This window comes from Pseudophryne corroboree, unplaced genomic scaffold (assembly GCF_028390025.1).
Source record: "Pseudophryne corroboree isolate aPseCor3 unplaced genomic scaffold, aPseCor3.hap2 scaffold_150, whole genome shotgun sequence".
Classification (NCBI taxonomy): domain Eukaryota; kingdom Metazoa; phylum Chordata; class Amphibia; order Anura; family Myobatrachidae; genus Pseudophryne; species Pseudophryne corroboree.
Window position 1 is genome coordinate 1,229,791 of NW_026968131.1, and position 18,106 is coordinate 1,247,896.

The 18,106-nt window shown below is 45.4% G+C and overlaps 10 non-coding genes and 1 pseudogene across 10 annotated transcripts; 3 read left to right on the forward strand and 8 right to left on the reverse strand.

Moving 5' to 3' along the window:
* Nucleotides 1–5,040: 5,040 nt before the first annotated feature.
* Nucleotides 5,041–5,204, reverse strand: LOC135000012 (U1 spliceosomal RNA). The gene has a single exon (XR_010202057.1). It is a non-coding gene; the product is annotated as a U1 spliceosomal RNA (small nuclear RNA).
* Nucleotides 5,205–5,348: 144 nt separating this feature from the next.
* LOC134999480 (U5 spliceosomal RNA) lies at nt 5,349–5,464 on the forward strand. Its single transcript, XR_010201560.1, has one exon. It is a non-coding gene; the product is annotated as a U5 spliceosomal RNA (small nuclear RNA).
* Nucleotides 5,465–5,734: 270 nt separating this feature from the next.
* On the forward strand, nt 5,735–5,851 carry LOC134999588 (U5 spliceosomal RNA). Its single transcript, XR_010201667.1, has one exon. It is a non-coding gene; the product is annotated as a U5 spliceosomal RNA (small nuclear RNA).
* A 286-nt stretch (nt 5,852–6,137) lies between these two features.
* LOC134999487 (U5 spliceosomal RNA) lies at nt 6,138–6,253 on the forward strand. Its single transcript, XR_010201567.1, has one exon. It is a non-coding gene; the product is annotated as a U5 spliceosomal RNA (small nuclear RNA).
* A 6,704-nt stretch (nt 6,254–12,957) lies between these two features.
* Nucleotides 12,958–13,121, reverse strand: LOC134999504 (U1 spliceosomal RNA). The gene has a single exon (XR_010201583.1). It is a non-coding gene; the product is annotated as a U1 spliceosomal RNA (small nuclear RNA).
* Nucleotides 13,122–13,792: 671 nt separating this feature from the next.
* Nucleotides 13,793–13,955, reverse strand: LOC134999447 (U1 spliceosomal RNA). Its single transcript, XR_010201542.1, has one exon. It is a non-coding gene; the product is annotated as a U1 spliceosomal RNA (small nuclear RNA).
* Nucleotides 13,956–14,107: 152 nt separating this feature from the next.
* LOC134999664 (U1 spliceosomal RNA) lies at nt 14,108–14,271 on the reverse strand. Its single transcript, XR_010201742.1, has one exon. It is a non-coding gene; the product is annotated as a U1 spliceosomal RNA (small nuclear RNA).
* Nucleotides 14,272–14,942: 671 nt separating this feature from the next.
* LOC135000065 (U1 spliceosomal RNA) lies at nt 14,943–15,105 on the reverse strand. Its single transcript, XR_010202102.1, has one exon. It is a non-coding gene; the product is annotated as a U1 spliceosomal RNA (small nuclear RNA).
* Nucleotides 15,106–15,257: 152 nt separating this feature from the next.
* LOC134999638 (U1 spliceosomal RNA) lies at nt 15,258–15,421 on the reverse strand. The gene has a single exon (XR_010201717.1). It is a non-coding gene; the product is annotated as a U1 spliceosomal RNA (small nuclear RNA).
* A 691-nt stretch (nt 15,422–16,112) lies between these two features.
* Nucleotides 16,113–16,258, reverse strand: LOC135000091 (U1 spliceosomal RNA; annotated as a pseudogene).
* A 152-nt stretch (nt 16,259–16,410) lies between these two features.
* Nucleotides 16,411–16,573, reverse strand: LOC134999743 (U1 spliceosomal RNA). The gene has a single exon (XR_010201817.1). It is a non-coding gene; the product is annotated as a U1 spliceosomal RNA (small nuclear RNA).
* Between the last annotated feature and the right edge of the window lie 1,533 nt (nt 16,574–18,106).

Here is an 18,106-nt window from a genome sequence, read left to right on the forward strand (position 1 = left end):
TGCATCCTCATTTCAATATCTACGGAAATAATACAGGTTGACACCATGAAACATTAACGCCACTGCATCTTTGCTGTTTTCTCATGTGGAAGTCTGTTTAATGTGAAAACAAGGTGATATCTAATTAGCACACAGGTAAGGAATTAAGAAAATCTTTATTTAAGGGTGAAGATGTTTCTCACAAAATCGTTGCCCCAATGCATCATTGAAATTCAAGCTGGAAAGATGATTTTAATATATCACTTGTACATTTTGTATTGCTCTTCTGGTGACAATGTAGTTTGTTTTTGTCAATTACCATTTTAATAATAGGGTAAAGAAAATTAAGTGGATTTTTGAAAGAAAACAATACTGTCAATATACTATTAAAACAAATTAAAATGGTAAAAGTTATTGTACTTTAAGTAAAAATAAAAGAGCAAAAATATCAATCCCAGTTTTGGATTACTTTAATTAACAAAAAAAAATGCATATAGCAGAGGATAGTTTCAATCTGCCTACCTCTGGGTTATGGGCCCAGCATGCTTCCATTGCAGTACTCTGCTGCACATGTAAGTGCAAGAGATCCTGAAGCACTCACTCATCATGGGAAAGTACCAATGCGTTTCTTCATTGGTTGATGGAAGAAACATCTTACAAAAACTCTCCAGATTATTGACTTTTTAAAGTTTTCTAGGAAACGTTCTAGATGAATGCTTATTAGCCTTTGTCAGTATGTACTTTTGCAAAGTGTCGCTGTGGCGCAATCAGTTAGTGTGTACGGCTATTAACCAAAAGGTTGGTGGTTCAATCCCACCCAGGGACGTAATTGACCTTGTTATCAGATTTTGGTGATCTTTAAGTAGACAAGTCAAAATTTCAAAAACCCCTGTTATGGTGTAGGGTACCTGGCCTTCTCTGATGTAATCAGAGTTAGATTTGATTCAGTGATTTTATAAAAACAGCTAGGAAGCACAATTTAGCAGTGGTTTGCAGAGAAAAAGAAATATGCTGGCAAAAAAATCCAATTGAGTGATTAAACAGCTCTTCATTTTCTGGCTTTATTTTTATGATAACAAATTTGTTCTCTGAAAAGTGTCCACAAAGCCAAGTATCTGATTAACATCTTTGTAGGGATGGTTTTTCACCTATTACTAAATTAAACTTGCTTCATTGGAAAGGCAGCAAGATGCATCCTCATTTCAATATCTACTGAAATAATACAGGTTGACACCAGGAAACATTAACGCCACTGCATCCCTGCCGATGATAACCTCAAGTTGGGTCATTCGGTGCTGCAGAGTCGTACGCACTCTTCCACCCGTTCAAGAGCTTTGGTATAACCCCATGGTTCTTAATGTGACCCCAGCATCCTCTAGGTCCTATGAGAAAATAGGATTTTAATACCTACCGGTAAATCCTTTTCTCTTAGTCTGTAGAGGATGCTGGGCACCCGTCCCAGTCCATACTGTGTCTGCAGTTATTACTTGTGGTTATACACATGTTGTGTTATGGTTCTGGTCAGCTTTTTGCTGCAATTGTTCATGCCGTTGGCTTGTGTTCTGTTGAATGCCACGTTCTGCGGCATGCTTAAGGTGTGAGCTGGTAAGATGCTCACCTTAGTTTAACAATAAATCCTTTCCTCGAAATGTCCGTCTCCCTGGGCACAGTTCCTATAACTGGAGTCTGGAGGAGGGGCATAGAGGGAGGAGCCAGTTCACACCCTTTGATAGTCTTAAAGTGCCCATGTCTCTTGCGGATCCCGTCTATACCCCATGGTTCTTAATGTGACCCCAGCATCCTCTACGGACTAAGAGAAAAGGATGCCCTTGCGCACTATCCTGACTTCTCCTCCCGTCTGCTTACTTTGTGCCTTCCAACACACAATGCAAACTACAGGTGGTGCTGCAGGGCCCACACCCTTTTACTTGCCTTACAGAACAGCTCTGGAGCTGTTACAGTGCCCAGCTGCTGCAAGAAATCAGCTTGAATGCTTCAGGGGATGGGGCATGGCCAACATGAGCCCCACACCAAAGGAGGGTGGGGGTGTTTAATGAGAACTAGGGGTCATCCAAGCACTGCAAAAGGCCGCCATGCCCTGCACGCCCCTTTTCTCTTTTCATATGCAGATGAGGGTTCCAGCCAACTTTGGCCCACTGCTTGGATAACATCACTGTATGCAAATCCGTCTGCTGCAGACCTTCCCCCAGGAATGCTTGTACTAGATGTTGCATATGGTTTGATATTTGATGGTGCTTCAGTATTAGGCAGCCTTCCGCCCTCCCATGTTCATCTGAAAAGATGTGGTCTCCCTGCAGTTGTTGTCCCCAGACGAGAGTTCCCTTGTGCTTCCTCAGTTGAATCTCCTTAACTTGACGGGGGAGGGGCTGCCAGAGCAGACACCCTCCCCAGCCCTATCCCAACTCATACTTATTTTGCATATGAGATTTCTTGATCATGAAGATTGTTCTCACAGGGTGAGGTTCATCCATTATATTTTAAAATAGGAAGGTACAAATTACATATTTGAATTGCATTTATGTGCTGGATTCAAATGTCCCCCCCCCCCCCCTTCCATTCTCAATTGTGCCCGTCAGCAGCTATTCTAAGGTTGCTGCCAATGGGTGTGACACATTAATTTCTTCTGTGGGGTACACTGGACTCCACAAGGATTCACATTGGGGTGTAGAGTAGGATCTTGATCTGAGGCACCAACCGGCTCAAAGCTTTTGACTGTTCCCAAGATGCTCAGTGCATTCTCCTCTATAACCCCGCTTCCATGAACAGGGAGCTCAGTGTGTAGTTGGTGCCTTCAGTAGCAGGCCACTTAACAGGGGCCTGCCTCAGGCAGCCTATTCTTAGCTATAAATTTTGACAAGAAAAGAAGAACTTGTTTTATGAGAATCTACAAGGGCTGCAGCAGGCTAGGTCTAATAGACATCTTTACTGCAGCTTCATCACTCCCAGCGGCGCTGTATACTCCCGTGCCCTGGTTGCTGGGTCACTGCAGCGGAGGCTCCGGTTTCATCCTAAGGTCAGTCACACACACACCACCCTTCCGGATCACGAGGCCGCTGTTGAAGGGGAGCGTGGCCGTAGGGGGTGGACCATGTGCGCACTGGCGTGGACACTGATTACTGGGCAGCCGCTCCACTAGTCACCAGGTACAGTTAAGGAGCACAGGTCTGGGGGTTTTTCTCCTATATTAACCCAATTTTGTACTGCCCGCAGCGCATTGTGATAGGTAATAGGGCCTGATTCAGGTTGGATTGCAATCACAATAAGCGATCCAACTGCAAAAATTGCTAAGAGCATACGCATGTGCCTGCATTTTCTGCGGCACCCTGCAGAGAATGCGATCGCCTCTGCCTGTCAATCGGGGCGGGGGGGGGGGATAGGTGGGTCAGCAACACTCCATTTCCAAGTCAGGGATGGAGCGGTGCGGGGGCAATGCTTCAAAATGGGGTCTGCAACGGAGGAGACACAGGGGGCGTGGTCACAGCGGCTGTATGACATCACATTCAGCCGCTGTGATCACAAAAATGGTGGCGGCTTCCTGCGCGCACATACAGTCTGCACCAGCAGGAGGCTACACCATTTTTTATGATCACGCTGAACTGCAGTGCGACTGCAATTACAGCATGGTCAAGAAGGGAGGCATCATGCTGGGTGGCCATGCCTTTTCACTGTGCAGGAGCCAGCACCGCTCACACACTAGTCCCCGGGTGCAGCCCCCAACCCCCGGGACACCCGGAGCAACAAAATGTAGATTCAGGCCACCAGGCCACGTCCCTACCTATGAAACCATGCCTCCTTTTTACCATTGCGCTGCTTATCTGCGCGTACTGCATTACAATCTCCCTCGCCACCTCTCTGGGTGTCAACAGTAATAGTGACACCTCTGCCATGCTTGTAGCAGCTGGTCCTAAGATCTACGCCTCAAGCCCTGAGTGTTTGCCCTTGTGACTTGTTGATCATCATAGCGAAGCAGATGCTTACAGAAAACTGCAGGGGCTTAGATTGAAAATAAAAAAATTGATGGGTATAAGGTAGAGAGGAGCGGGTTCGGTTCTCCGAGAACCGAATTCCCCACGAACTCCACGTGGTTTACACTGGTCCGAGGCAGGCTCGGTTGTTCCCGCCTGACTCGGAAAACCTGAACAAGGGAAAATGTCATCATCCCGCTGTCGGATTCTCGCGAGATTCGGATTCCATATAAAGAGCTGCGCGTTGCCGCCATTTTTACTCGTGCATTGAAGAGAGAGCGGAATGGACGTGGCTATGTTCTCTCAGTGGAAATCTCAATAGCAGTGCTCAGTATCAGTGGTTACTTATTGCTGCTCAGTAATACTAGTAGTGTGTCTCTCCTGCTCAGTGTCAGTTCTCAGTAGTATCCTCATCAGTGCTCAGTATCACTGCTCATTGTCTTGTGCTGCATTGTGGTGCTCAGCATACTACAGTACATTACTAATAGTCCAGTGCTGCATCTTGCTGCTCAGTGTCAGTTCTAGTATCCTCATCAGTGCTCACTATCACTGTTCATTGCATTTTGGTTTTCTGTATACTACAGTAACATAGTAATATAGTAACATATAGTAACATAGTTTTTGAGGTTGAATAGAGGCAAATTGCCCATCGTGTTCAACCTGTTTTAAGTTGTGATGATTCTACATACTTGCTGAATAATGTTTTATGACTAGTTAGCTACTATAACTCATGTTACCCCCGGATTAACCATGTTGATATTTTAAGTATTATAACCTTGGATAGCTTTTTCATTCAGAAATGTATCCATTCCTTTTTTAAATCCAATTACAGAGTCCGCCATTACCACCTTCCCTGGCAGGGAATTCCACATCCTGATTGCCCTAACAGTGAAGATCATAGTATCTCACCTGGCAGGTAAGTAGGAGTTGGGCTAGAGCTGTGGAGGATTGCTGCTCGGGCACCCCCTCTCAAGTGAAGGAGATCCAACTGAGGCAGCACAAGGGAACTCTCGAAAGAAGAACAAGGCTAGAGGAAGATCTGAGACAAAGAAATCTGACTTTTACCAGAGCTGACCAGAGGAAAGCACAAACACAGTCCCCCACTACCACAAATAATGCAGTCGAGTTTCCCACATTTGGGGAAATCACAGGGGTCAGCATACCCAGAATGCAATGAATGAACCTCACCCTGGGAGAACAATCTTCATGACCATGGTATCTCCTATGCAAAATAAGTATGATTTGGGATAGGGCTGGGGAGGGCCGCTGCTCAGGCACATCTCTGTCAAGTAAAGGAGATTCAACTGAGGCAGCACAAGGGAACTCTCATCTGGGGACAACAACTGCAGGGAGAACACATATTTTCAGATGAAAATCTTGGTCATGCTCTGGTTTCTCTTCAGAACGAACAAATCTTTCGCCTTTTACTAAAGATTTCCGTGGAGAGGAGCAAAACTGAGTTTTACCTCAATTTTTGCATGCCCCATCTTTTTGGGGTTTCTTTTATCGGTTTAAAGATAGAATGAGTGTGCTTTAATGAAAGCTCATTTGCATAGAAATTACAGTAAATGTTTGTTTCTTTTCAAACAGAACTTTCTTGACCATGCTACTTGCTTGAAAGATCTGGGAGCACATGGAATACAGTACAAACCATGCTTATAGCAAGGAGAAGCCAGGTGAGAAATCTGCTTTCTTTCAAATTGGGCGCTCACTTTGATCTGAATGAGGACTGCTGGCATGGCACTCAGGCGACAGGTGGAATCTTGGTCATGCTCTGGTTTCTCTTCAGAATGAACAAATCTTTCGCCTTTTATTAAAGATTATCCGTGGAGAGGAGCAAAACTGAGTTTTATCTCAATTTTTGCATGCCCCATATTATTGGGGTTTCTTTTATCAGTTTAAAGACAGAACGAGTGAGCTTTCTTGTTGGCTTTAATGTAAGTTTATTTGTATAACAATGACAGTAAATGTCTGTTTCTTTTCAAGCAGAACTTTCTTGACCATACTAATTGCTTGAAAGATCTGGGAGCACATGGAAAAGAGTACAAACCATGCTTATAGCAAGGGGAAGCCTGGTGAGAAATCTGCTTTCTTTCTTTCATATTGGGTGCTCACTTTGAGCTGAATGAGGACTGCTGGCATGGCACTCAGGCGACAGGTGGAATCTTGGTCATGCTCTGGTTTCTCTTCAGAACGAACAAATCTTTCGCCTTTTACTAAAGATTTCCGTGGAGAGGAGCAAAACTGAGTTTTATCTAAATTTTTGCATGCCCCATATTATTGGGGTTTCTTTTATCAGTTTAAAGACAGAACGAGTGTGCTTTCTTGTTAGCTTTAATGTAAGTTGCCATAGATGCAGTGAAACACGCGTGTAGGGCACGGCGTGTCCGCGTGTATTTGACTCATGTGAAATGTTATAAAACAAAAATATATGATTATGATGTTAGCTGTTAGTCTCCACTAATAGGGAATAGAAGCTGAGCTATAAGAAAGGAATACACTAGATATGATGTCACTTAGCAATTACAATGTCTAAAGTGCATACAGATAGCTACTAATAACTCTTGATAAGAATGTATATCAGTGTGGGTATATTTATATGATGGGATATTGGGACTAGTGAATATATATCACTCCTGCTGTCCAGATTGGCAATAACCAGACAATTATGATAAGAGTAGAGATGTCACATGGGCTGCTATAGATATTAATTTAATGCTGTATGTGTCATTTGTTACAAATGGATACATTTTCTATGAGTCAGCCTAGCAGCTGCATGTTCTAACAGAACACTATCCTCACACAGAATCTGCTAACCTTGAGATAACTAAATGACAGTGTGTAACAGTCTCTTTACTATAAGACTGTTACAAAGTAATACAGAATCTGCTAACCTTGAGATAACTAAATGACAGTGTGTAACAGTCTCTTTACTATAAGACTGTTACAAAGTAATACCGGTATATATATTTGAAGTCAGTCTAGCAGCTGTGTGTTCCAGCAGTTTATAAGACAAAGAAAATCTCCTATTGTGGAATCTAGACACATGGGACTGCTGGCCTGTGTCATACTATTTATATGTAATACCAGTAACATGTATATAACTGTTACATAATTGTTACAAATGGATAAATCTTTGAGTCAGCCTAGCAGCTGCATGTCCTAACAGGACACCATAAATCCTTTACAGTGTAACAAATTGATTGGTAACACTTAAAGGCTGGAGAGCAGTTATATGCCTTACTAGCATACTCAATATACCACATTATTACACCAGTTACCACGATTATTGACAGCGCATTTGATATATTATATTACCCTCACACTGAGTCTGTTTACCTTTAGATAACTAAGTGACCGAATATGTAACGGTTTCTCTATCATAAGACTGTTACAAAGTGAGATAGATATATTTGGAAGTCAGTCAAACAGCTGTGTGTTTCAGCGGTTTATAAGAAAATTCCTCATTGTGGAATCTGGACCACTAAGGGTTATTATATATATAGCACATGGAATTGCCACATCTCCCTATATGATAATTTCATTACACTGTAACATAATAAGAATTAACTCTTTAACAGTGTAAATAGAGAGTAATGAATCTCTGACACATGGAATATATTATTTCTTAGATGAATTGGATAAACCATTATGACAGACACTTTGCTTCCTAATAAGAATTGAGGTGGCTATACCTCTAAGGAAAGCATTATTGCCTACGCCTAGATCAGATTAAATAAGATCTGGCTGAATATATGAAGGAAGGTTGCTATTTATATGAGAATTGGAATTGCTATATTCCTTAAGGCAACCCCACCGATTGATATATGTTGTCAATTAAGTATATCTGAACGGCTATATCTGGACCAGATTTAATAAGATCTGGCTGATTATATGAAGGAGGGCTGCTATTTATATTAGAATTGCCATATTCCTTAAGGCAACCGCACCTGTTGGTATATCTCGCCAATTAACTATATCTAAACAGCTAAATTAAAGCTATTCATCATTTTTTTAGTTTGGATATTAATAAATATGATCTTTCCATGATGCATAGAGATTTCCCTATCAAGTGATTCCTTATCCGATATAGAAAGCTATGGTATTGAATTTAGGAATATAGTCTTAGGGGACACAGAGAAATAAGTGATCCCCATCTACCTAAGCACCCCACAAATTGGAGGTTAGCTTACCGGTTATACTCAATCACCCCCACAAATTCGCCAATGGGGATGGCTTCCCGGGAGGTAACCCCTATTGAGTGAAGGGAGTATATAGGATACGACCCAGTGGTACCTGACGACATAGATACTAACAGCTATTTAATAACATTACGCTAGAAAGTGATTATTAGCAACATATATATCTATATAAACAACCCCGCCAGGGTTGTGCCTTCAAAAATAATCACACACGGACACGCTTTTTAAACCTTTTTTTCACATCTCTTTATTCTTCTTATGCACATGTATGTTAGTTCTGTGATTTTAACCTTTATGTTTCACTGCAGTTTGGGATAATAATATTAATATTTATCCAATTTTAATACATACTTAATAAAGGTTATATTTTATGATTCATTCATTCTGTCCAGTGCGTCAACAGTGCAGATTTCTTCTTGTTTTTTCTCCCAAATTCTATAACAATGACAGTAAATGTTGTTACTTTTCAAACAGAACTTTCTTGACCATGCTACTTGCTTGAAAGATCTGGGAGCACATGGAAAACAGTACAAACCATGCAGTATCACAAGAGCCTTTATTTGATCTTTCATGAAGATAGAGCAGAATTGAGGACACGTCAACAATTTCTGCCGAAGGTGGTTCATCTTTCCACATGGTGCCTTTGGCCACTGACACCTTCGTTGAGTCAAAGTCTCTGGCTGTGGTCAGAACTTTGAAAATTTATGTCACCAGAACGGTTCAGATTAGGAAAACAGAGGCTCTGTTTGTCCTGTATGCTCCCAACAGGATTGGGTGTCCTGCTTCCATGTAGACCATTATGCGCTGGATCTGTGGTAAGATTCAGCATGCTCATTCCACGGCAGGATTGCCGTTACTGAATTAGGTGAAGACCCATTCTACTAGAAAGGTGGGTTCATCCTGGGCAGCTGGTCGGGGAGTCTCGGCATTGCAACTTTGCCGAGCAGCTATTTAGTAAACACTTTTGCTAAGTTTTACAAGTTTGATACCTTGGCTGATGATAACCTCAAGTTGGGTCATTCGGTGCTGCAGAGTCGTACGCACTCTCCCACCCGTTCAAGAGCTTTGGTATAACCCCATGGTTCTTAATGTGACCCCAGCATCCTCTAGGTCATATGAGAAAATAGGATTTTAATACCTACCGGTAAATCCTTTTCTCTTAGTCCGTAGAGGATGCTGGGCACCCGTCCCAGTCCATACTGTGTCTGCAGTTATTACTTGTGGTTATACACATGTTGTGTTATGGTTCTGGTCAGCTTTTTGCTGCAATTGTTCATGCCGTTGGCTTGTGTTCTGTTGAATGCCACGTTCTGCGGCATGCTTAAGGTGTGAGCTGGTAAGATGCTCACCTTAGTTTAACAATAAATCCTTTCCTCGAAATGTCCGTCTCCCTGGGCACAGTTCCTATAACTGGAGTCTGGAGGAGGGGCATAGAGGGAGGAGCCAGTTCACACCCTTTGAAAGTCTTAAAGTGCCCATGTCTCTTGCGGATCCCGTCTATACCCCATGGTTCTTAATGTGACCCCAGCATCCTCTACGGACTAAGAGAAAAGGATGCCCTTGCGCACTATCCTGACTTCTCCTCCCGTCTGCTTACTTTGTGCCTTCCAACGCACAATGCGAACTACAGGTGGTGCTGCAGGGCCCACACCCTTTTACTTGCCTTACAGAACAGCTCTGGAGCTGTTACAGTGCCCAGCTGCTGCAAGAAATCAGCTTGAATGCTTCAGGGGATGGGGCATGGCCAACATGAGCCCCACACCAAAGGAGGGTGGGGGTGTTTAATGCGAACTAGGGGTCATCCAAGCACCGCAAAAGGCCGCCATGCCCTGCATGCCCCTTTTCTCTTTTCATATGCAGATGAGAGTTCCAGCCAACTTTGGTCCACTGCTTGGATGACATCACCGTATGCAAATCCGTCTTCTGCAGACCTTCCCCCTGGAATGCTTGTACTAGTTGTTGCATATGGTTTGATATTTGATGGTGCTTCAATATTAGGCAGCCTTCCACCCTCCCATGTTCATCTGAACAGATGTGGTCTCCCTGCAGTTGTTGTCCCCAGACGAGAGTTCCCTTGTGCGTCCTCAGTTGAATCTCCTTAACTTGACGGGGGAGGGGCTGCCCGAGCAGCCACCCTCCCCAGCCCTATCCCAACTCATACTTATTTTGCATATGAGATCTCTTGATCATGAAGATTGTTCTCACAGGGTGAGGTTCATCCATTATATTTTAAAATAGGAAGGTACAAATTACATATTTGAATTGCATCTATGTGCTGGATTCAAATGTCCCCCCCCCCCCCCTTCCTTTCTCAATTGTGCCCGTCAGCAGCTATTCTAAGGTTGCTGCCAATGGGTGTGACACATTAATTTCTTCTGTGGGGTACACTGGACTCCACAAGGATTCACATTGGGGTGTAGAGTAGGATCTTGATCTGAGGCACCAACCGGCTCAAAGCTTTTGACTGTTCCCAAGATTCTCAGTGCATTCTCCTCTATAACCCCGCTTCCATGAACAGGGAGCTCAGTTTGTAGTTGGTGCCTTCAGTAGCAGGCCTCTTAACAGGGGCCTGCCTCAGGCAGCCTATTCTTAGCTATTAATTTTGACAAGAAAAGAAGAACTTGTTTTATGAGAATCTACAAGGGCTGCAGCAGGCTAGGTCTAATAGACATCTTTACTGCAGCTTCATCACTCCCAGCGGCGCTGTATACTCCCGTGCCCTGGTTGCTGGGTCACTGCAGCGGAGGCTCCAGTTTCTTCCTAAGGTCAGTCACACACACACCGCCCTTCCGGATCACGAGGCCGCTGATGAAGGGGAGCGTGGCCGTAGGGGGTGGACCGTGTGCGCACTGGCGTGGACACTGATTACTGGGCAGCCGCTCCACTAGCCACCAGGTACAATTAAGGAGCACAGGTCTGGGAGTTTTACTCCTATATTAACCCAATTTTGTACTGCCTGCAGCGCATTGTGATAGGTAATAGGGCCTGATTCAGGTTGGATTGCAATCACAATAAGCGATCCAACTGCAAAAATTGCTAAGAGCATATGCATGTGCCTGCATTTTCTGCGGCACCCCGCAGAGAATGCGATCGCCTCTGCCTGTCAATCGGGGCGGGGGGGGGGGGAGAGGGGGGTCAGCAACACTCCATTTCCAAGTCAGGGATGGAGCGGTGCGGGGGCAAGGCTTCAAAATGGGGTCTGCAACGGAGGAGACACAGGGGGCGTGGTCACAGCGGCTGTATGACATCACATTCAGCCGCTGTGATCACAAAAATGGTGGCGGCTTCCTGCGCGCACATACAGTCTGCACCAGCAGGAGGCTACACCATTTTATATGATCACGCTGAACTGCAGTGCGACTGCAATTACAGCATGGTCAAGAATGGAGGCGTCATGCTCGGTGGCCATGCCCTGTCACTGTGCAGGAGCCAGCACCGCACACACACTAGTCCCCGGGTGCAGCCCCCAACCCCCGGGACACCCGGAGCAACAAAATGTAGATTCAGGCCACCAGGCCACGCCCCTACCTATGAAACCATGCCTCCTTTTTACCATTGCACTGCTTATCTGCGCGCACTGCATTACAATCTCCCTCGCCACCTCTCTGGGTGTCACCAGTGATAGTGACACCTCTGCCATGCTTGTAGCAGCTGGTCCTAAGATCTACGCCTCAAGCCCTGAGTGTTTGCCCTTGTGACTTGTTGATCATCATAGCGAAGCAGATGCTTACAGAAAACTGCAGGGGCTTAGATTGAAAATAAAAAAATTGATGGGTATAAGGTAGAGAGGAGCGGGTTCGGTTCTCCGAGAACCGAATTCCCGACGAACTCCACGTGGTTTACACTGATCCGAGGCAGGCTCGGTTGTTCCCGCCTGACTCGGAAAACCTGAACAAGGGAAAATGTCATCATCCCGCTGTCGTATTCTCGCGAGATTCGGATTCCATATAAAGAGCTGCGCGTTGCCGCCATTTTTACTCGTGCATTGAAGAGAGAGCGGAGAGGACGTGGCTATGTTCTCTCAGTGGAAATCTCAATATCAGTGCTCAGTATCAGTGGTTACTTATTGCTGCTCTGTAATACTAGTAGTGTGTCTCTCCTGCTCAGTGTCAGTTCTCAGTAGTATCCTCATCAGTGCTCAGTATCACTGCTCATTGTCTTGTGCTGCATTGTGGTGCTCAGCATACTACAGTACATTACTAATAGTCCAGTGCTGCATCTTGCTGCTCAGTGTCAGTTCTAGTATCCTCATCAGTGCTCACTATCACTGCTCATTACATTGTGGTGTTCTGTATACTACAGTAACATAGTAATATAGTAACATATAGTAACATAGTTTTTGAGGTTGAATAGAGGCAAATTGCCCATCGTGTTCAACCTGTTTTAAGTTGTGATGATTCTACATACTTGCTGAATAATGTTTTATGACTAGTTAGCTACTATAACTCATGTTACCCCCGGATTAACCATGTTGATATTTTAAGTATTATAACCTTGGATAGCTTTTTCATTCAGAAATGTATCCATTCCTTTTTTAAATCCAATTACAGAGTCCGCCATTACCACCTTCCCTGGCAGGGAATTCCACATCCTGATTGCCCTAACAGTGAAGATCATAGTTCACCTGGCAGGTAAGTAGGAGTTGGGCTAGAGCTGTGGAGGATTGCTGCTCGGGCACCCCCTGTCAAGTGAAGGAGATCCAACTGAGGCAGCACAAGGGAACTCTCGAAAGAAGAACAAGGCTAGAGGAAGATCTGAGACAAAGAAATCTGACTTTTACCAGAGCTGACCAGAGGAAAGCACAAACACAGTCCCCCACTACCACAAATAATGCAGTCGAGTTTCCCACATTTGGGGAAATCACAGGGGTCAGCATACCCAGAGTGCAATGAATGAACCTCACCCTGGGAGAACAATCTTCATGACCATGGTATCTCCTATGCAAAATAAGTATGATTTGGGATAGGGCTGGGGAGGGCCGCTGCTCAGGCACATCTCTGTCAAGTAAAGGAGATTCAACTGAGGCAACACAAGGGAACTCTCATCTGGGGACAACAACTGCAGGGAGAACACATATTTTCAGATGAACATGGGAGGGCAGAAGGCTGCCTAATACTGAAGCACCCCCAAACAACAAACCAAATGCAACTACTAGTGCAAACATTCCTGGGGGTAGGCCTGCAGCAGATGGATTTGCATATGGTGATGTCATCCAAGCAGTGGGTCAAAGTTGGCTTCAACCCTCGTCTGCATATGAAAATAAAAATGGGGTGTGCAGGGCATGGCGGCCTTTTGCGGCGCTTGGATGACCCCTAGTTCGCATTAAACACCTCCACCTTCCTTCGGTGTGGGGCTCATGTTGGCTATGCCCCAGCCCCTGAAGCATTCAAGCTGATTTCTTGCAGCAGCTGGGCACTGTAACAGCTCCAGAGCTGCTCTGTAAAGCAAGTTAAAGGGTGTGGGCCCTGCAGCACTACCTGTAGTTTGCATTGTGCGTTGGAAGGCACAAAGTAAGCAGACGGGAGAAGTCAGGATAGTGCACAAGGGCATAGAAGGGAGCGGCTCAAGAAAAGAGAAGTGGAAACAGACAGCAAACTAGGCTGGAGAGAGACCTGAGACAAAGAGATCTGAATTATACGAGAGCCGACCAGAGGAAACACAAATTATGTAATCAAGTGTCCCACATTTGGGGAAATCGTAGGAGCAGCACACCCAGAGTGCATTGGGTGAGCCTTGCCCTGGGAGAAGCACCTTCCTGATCATAGTATCTCACCTGGCAGGTAAGTAGGAGTTGGGCTAGAGCTGGGGAGGGTCGCTGTTCGGGCACCCCCCTGTCAAGTGAAGGAGATCCAACTGAGGCAGCACAAGGAAACTCTCGAAAAAAGAACAAGGCTAGAGGAAGATCTGAGACAAAGAAATCTGACTTTTACCAGAGCTGACCAGAGGAAAGCACAAACACAGTCCCCCACTACCACAAATAATGCAGTCGAGTTTCCCACATTTGGGGAAATCACAGGGGTCAGCATACCCAGAATGCAATGAATGAACCTCACCCTGGGAGAACAATCTTCATGACAATGGTATCTCCTATGCAAAATAAGTATGATTTGGGATAGGGCTGGGGAGGGCCGCTGCTCAGGCACATCTCTGTCAAGTAAAGGAGATTCAACTGAGGCAGCACAAGGGAACTCTCATCTGGGGACAACAACTGCAGGGAGAACAGATATTTTCAGATGAACATGGGAGAGCAGAAGGCTGCCTAATACTGAAGCACCCCCAAACAACAAACCAAATGCAACAACTAGTACAAGCATTCCTGGGAAAAGGTCTGCAGAAGACGGATTTGCATACGGTGATGTCATCCAAGCAGTGGGCCAAAGTTGGCTGGAACCCTCATCTGCATATGAAAAGAGAAAAGGGGTATGCAGGGCATGGCGGCCTTTTGCGGCGCTTGGATGACCCTTAGTTCGCATTAAACACCTCCACCCTCCGTCGGTGTGGGGCTCATGTTGGCTATGCCCCAGCCCCTGAAGCATTCAAGCTGATTTCTTGCAGCAGCTGGGCACTGTAACAGCTCCAGAGCTGCTCTGAAAGGCAAGTAAAAGGGTGTGGGCCCTGCAGCACTACCTGTAGTTTGCATTGTGCGTTGGAAGGCACAAAGTAAGCAGACAGGAGAAGTCAGGAGAGTGCACAAGGGCATAGAAGGCAGCGGCTCAAGAAAAGAGAAGTGGAAACAGACAGCAAACTAGGCTGGAGAGAGACCTGAGACAAAGAGATCTGAATTATACGAGAGCCGACCAGGGGAAACACAAATTATGCAGTCAAGTTTCCCACATTTGGGGAAATCGCAGGAGCAGCACACCCAGAGTGCAATGGGTGAGCCTTGCCCTGGGAGAAGCACCTTCATGATCATAGTATCTCACCTGGCAGGTATGTAGGAGTTGGGCTAGAGCTGGGGAGGGTCGCTGCTTGGGTACCCCCCTGTCAAGTGAAGGAGATCAAACTGAGGCAGCACAATGGAACTCTCGAAAGAAGAACAAGGCTAGAGGAAGATCTGAGACAAAGAAATCTGACTTTTACCAGAGCTGACCAGAGGAAAACACAAACACAGTCCCCCACTACCACAAATAATGCAGTTGAGTTTCCCACATTTGGGGAAATCACAGGGGTCAGCATACCCAGAATGCAATGAATGAACCTCACCCTGGGAGAACAATCTTTATGACCATGGTATCTCCTATGCAAAATAAGTATGATTTGGGAATTGGCTGGGGAGGGCCGCTGCTCAGGCACATCTCTGTCAAGTAAAGGAGATTCAACTGAGGCAGCACAAAGGAACTCTCATCTGGGGACAACAACTGCCGGGAGAACACATATTTTCAGATGAACATGGGAGGGCAGAAGGCTGCCTAATACTGAAGCACCCCCAAACAACAAACCAAATGCAACAACTAGTACAAGCATTCCTGGGGGAAGGTCTGCAGAAGACGGATTTGCATACAGTGATGTCATCCAAGCAGTGGGCCAAAGTTGGCTGGAACCCTCATCTGCATATGAAAAGAGAAAAGGGGTATGCCGGGCATGGCGGCCTTTTGCGGCGCTTGGATGACCCTTAGTTCGCATTAAACACCCCCACCCTCCTTCGGTGTGGGGCTCATGTTGGCCATGCCCCAGCCCCTGAAGCATTCAAGCTGATTTCTTTCAGCAGCTTGGCACTATAACAGCTCCAGAGCTGCTCTGTAAGGCAAGTAAAAGGGTGTGGGCCCTGCAGCACTACCTGTAGTTTGCATTGTGCATCGGAAGGCACAAAGTAAGCAGACAGGAGGAGAAGTCAGGATAGTGCACAAGGGTGTAGAAGGGAGGGGCTCAAGAAAAAAGAAGTGGAAACAGACAGCAAACTAGGCTGGAGAGAGACCTGAGACAAAGAGATCTGAATTATATGAGAGCCGACTAGGGAAAACACAAATTATGCAGTCAAGTTTCCCACATTTGGGGAAATCGCAGGGGCAGCACACCCAGAGTGCAATGGGTGAGCCTTGCCCTGGGAGAAGCAACTTCATGATCATAGTATCTCACCTGGCAGGTAAGTAGGAGTTGGGCTAGAGCTGGGGAGGGTCGCTGCTCGGGCACCCCCCTGTCAAGTGAAGGAGATCCAACTGAGGCAGCACAAGGGAACTCTTGAAAGAAGAACAAGGCTAGAGGAAGATCTGAGACAAAGAAATCTGACTTTTACCAGAGCTGACCAGAGGAAAGCACAAACACAGTCCCCCACTACCACAAATAATGCAGTTGAGTTTCCCACATTTGGGGAAATCACAGAGGTCAGCTACCCAGAATGCAATGAATGAACCTAACCCTGGGAGAACAATCTTCATGACCATGGTATCTCCTATGCAAAATAAGTATGATTTGGGATAGGGCTGGGGAGGGCCGCTGCTCAGGCACATCTCTGTCAAGTAAAGGAGATTCAACTGAGGCAGCACAAGGGAACTCTCATCTGGGGACAACAACTGCAGGGAGAACACATATTTTCAGATGAACATGGGAGGGCAGAAGGCTGCCTAATACTGAAGCACCCCCAAACAACAAACCAAATGCAACAACTAGTGCAAGCATTCCTGGGGGAAGGCCTGCCGCAGATGGATTTGCATATGGTGATGTCATCCAAGCAGTGGGTCAAAGTTGGCTTCAACCCTCGTCTGCATATGAAAAGAGAAAAGGGGCATGCAGGGCATGGCGGCCTTTTGCGGCGCTTGGCTGACCCCTAGTTTGCATTAAACACCTCCACCCTCCGTCGGTGTGGGGCTCTTGTTGGCTATGCCCCAGCACCTGAAGCATTCAAGCTGATTTCTTGCTGCAGCTGGGCACTGTAACAGCTCCAGAGCTGCTCTGTAAGGCAAGTAAAAGGGTGTGGGCCCTGCAGCACTACCTGTAGTTTGCATTGTGCGTTGGAAGGCACAAAGTAAGCAGACAGGAGAAGTCAGGAGAGTGCACAAGGGCATAGAAGGGAGCGGCTCAAGAAAAGAGAAGTGGAAACAGACAGCAAACTAGGCTGGAGAGAGACCTGAGACAAAGAGATCTGAATTATACGAGAGCCGACCAGGGGAAACACAAATTATGCAGTCAAGTTTCCCACAGGAGTATATAGGATACGACCCAGTGGTACCTGACGACATAGATACTAACAGCTATTTAATAACATTACGCTAGAAAGTGATTATTAGCAACATATATATCTATATAAACAACCCCGCCAGGGTTGTGCCTTCAAAAATAATCACACACGGACACGCTTTTTAAACCTTTTTTTCACATCTCTTTATTCTTCTTATGCACATGTATGTTAGTTCTGTGATTTTAACCTTTATGTTTCACTGCAGTTTGGGATAATAATATTAATATTTATCCAATTTTAATACATACTTAATAAAGGTTATATTTTATGATTCATTCATTCTGTCCAGTGCGTCAACAGTGCAGATTTCTTCTTGTTTTTTCTCCCAAATTCTATAACAATGACAGTAAATGTTGTTTCTTTTCAAACAGAACTTTCTTGACCATGCTTCTTTTTTGAAAGATCTGGGAGCACATGGAAAACAGTACAAACCATGCAGTATCACAAGAGCCTTTATTTGATCTTTCATGAAGATAGAGCAGAATTGAGGACACGTCAACAATTTCTGCCGAAGGTGGTTCATCTTTCCACATGGTGCCTTTGGCCACTGACACCTTCGTTGAGTCAAAGTCTCTGGCTGTGGTCAGAACTTTGAAAATTTATGTCACCAGAACGGTTCAGATTAGGAAAACAGAGGCTCTGTTTGTCCTGTATGCTCCCAACAGGATTGGGTGTCCTGCGTCCATGTAGACCATTATGCGCTGGATCTGTGGTAAGATTCAGCATGCTCATTCCACGGCAGGATTGCCGTTACTGAATTAGGT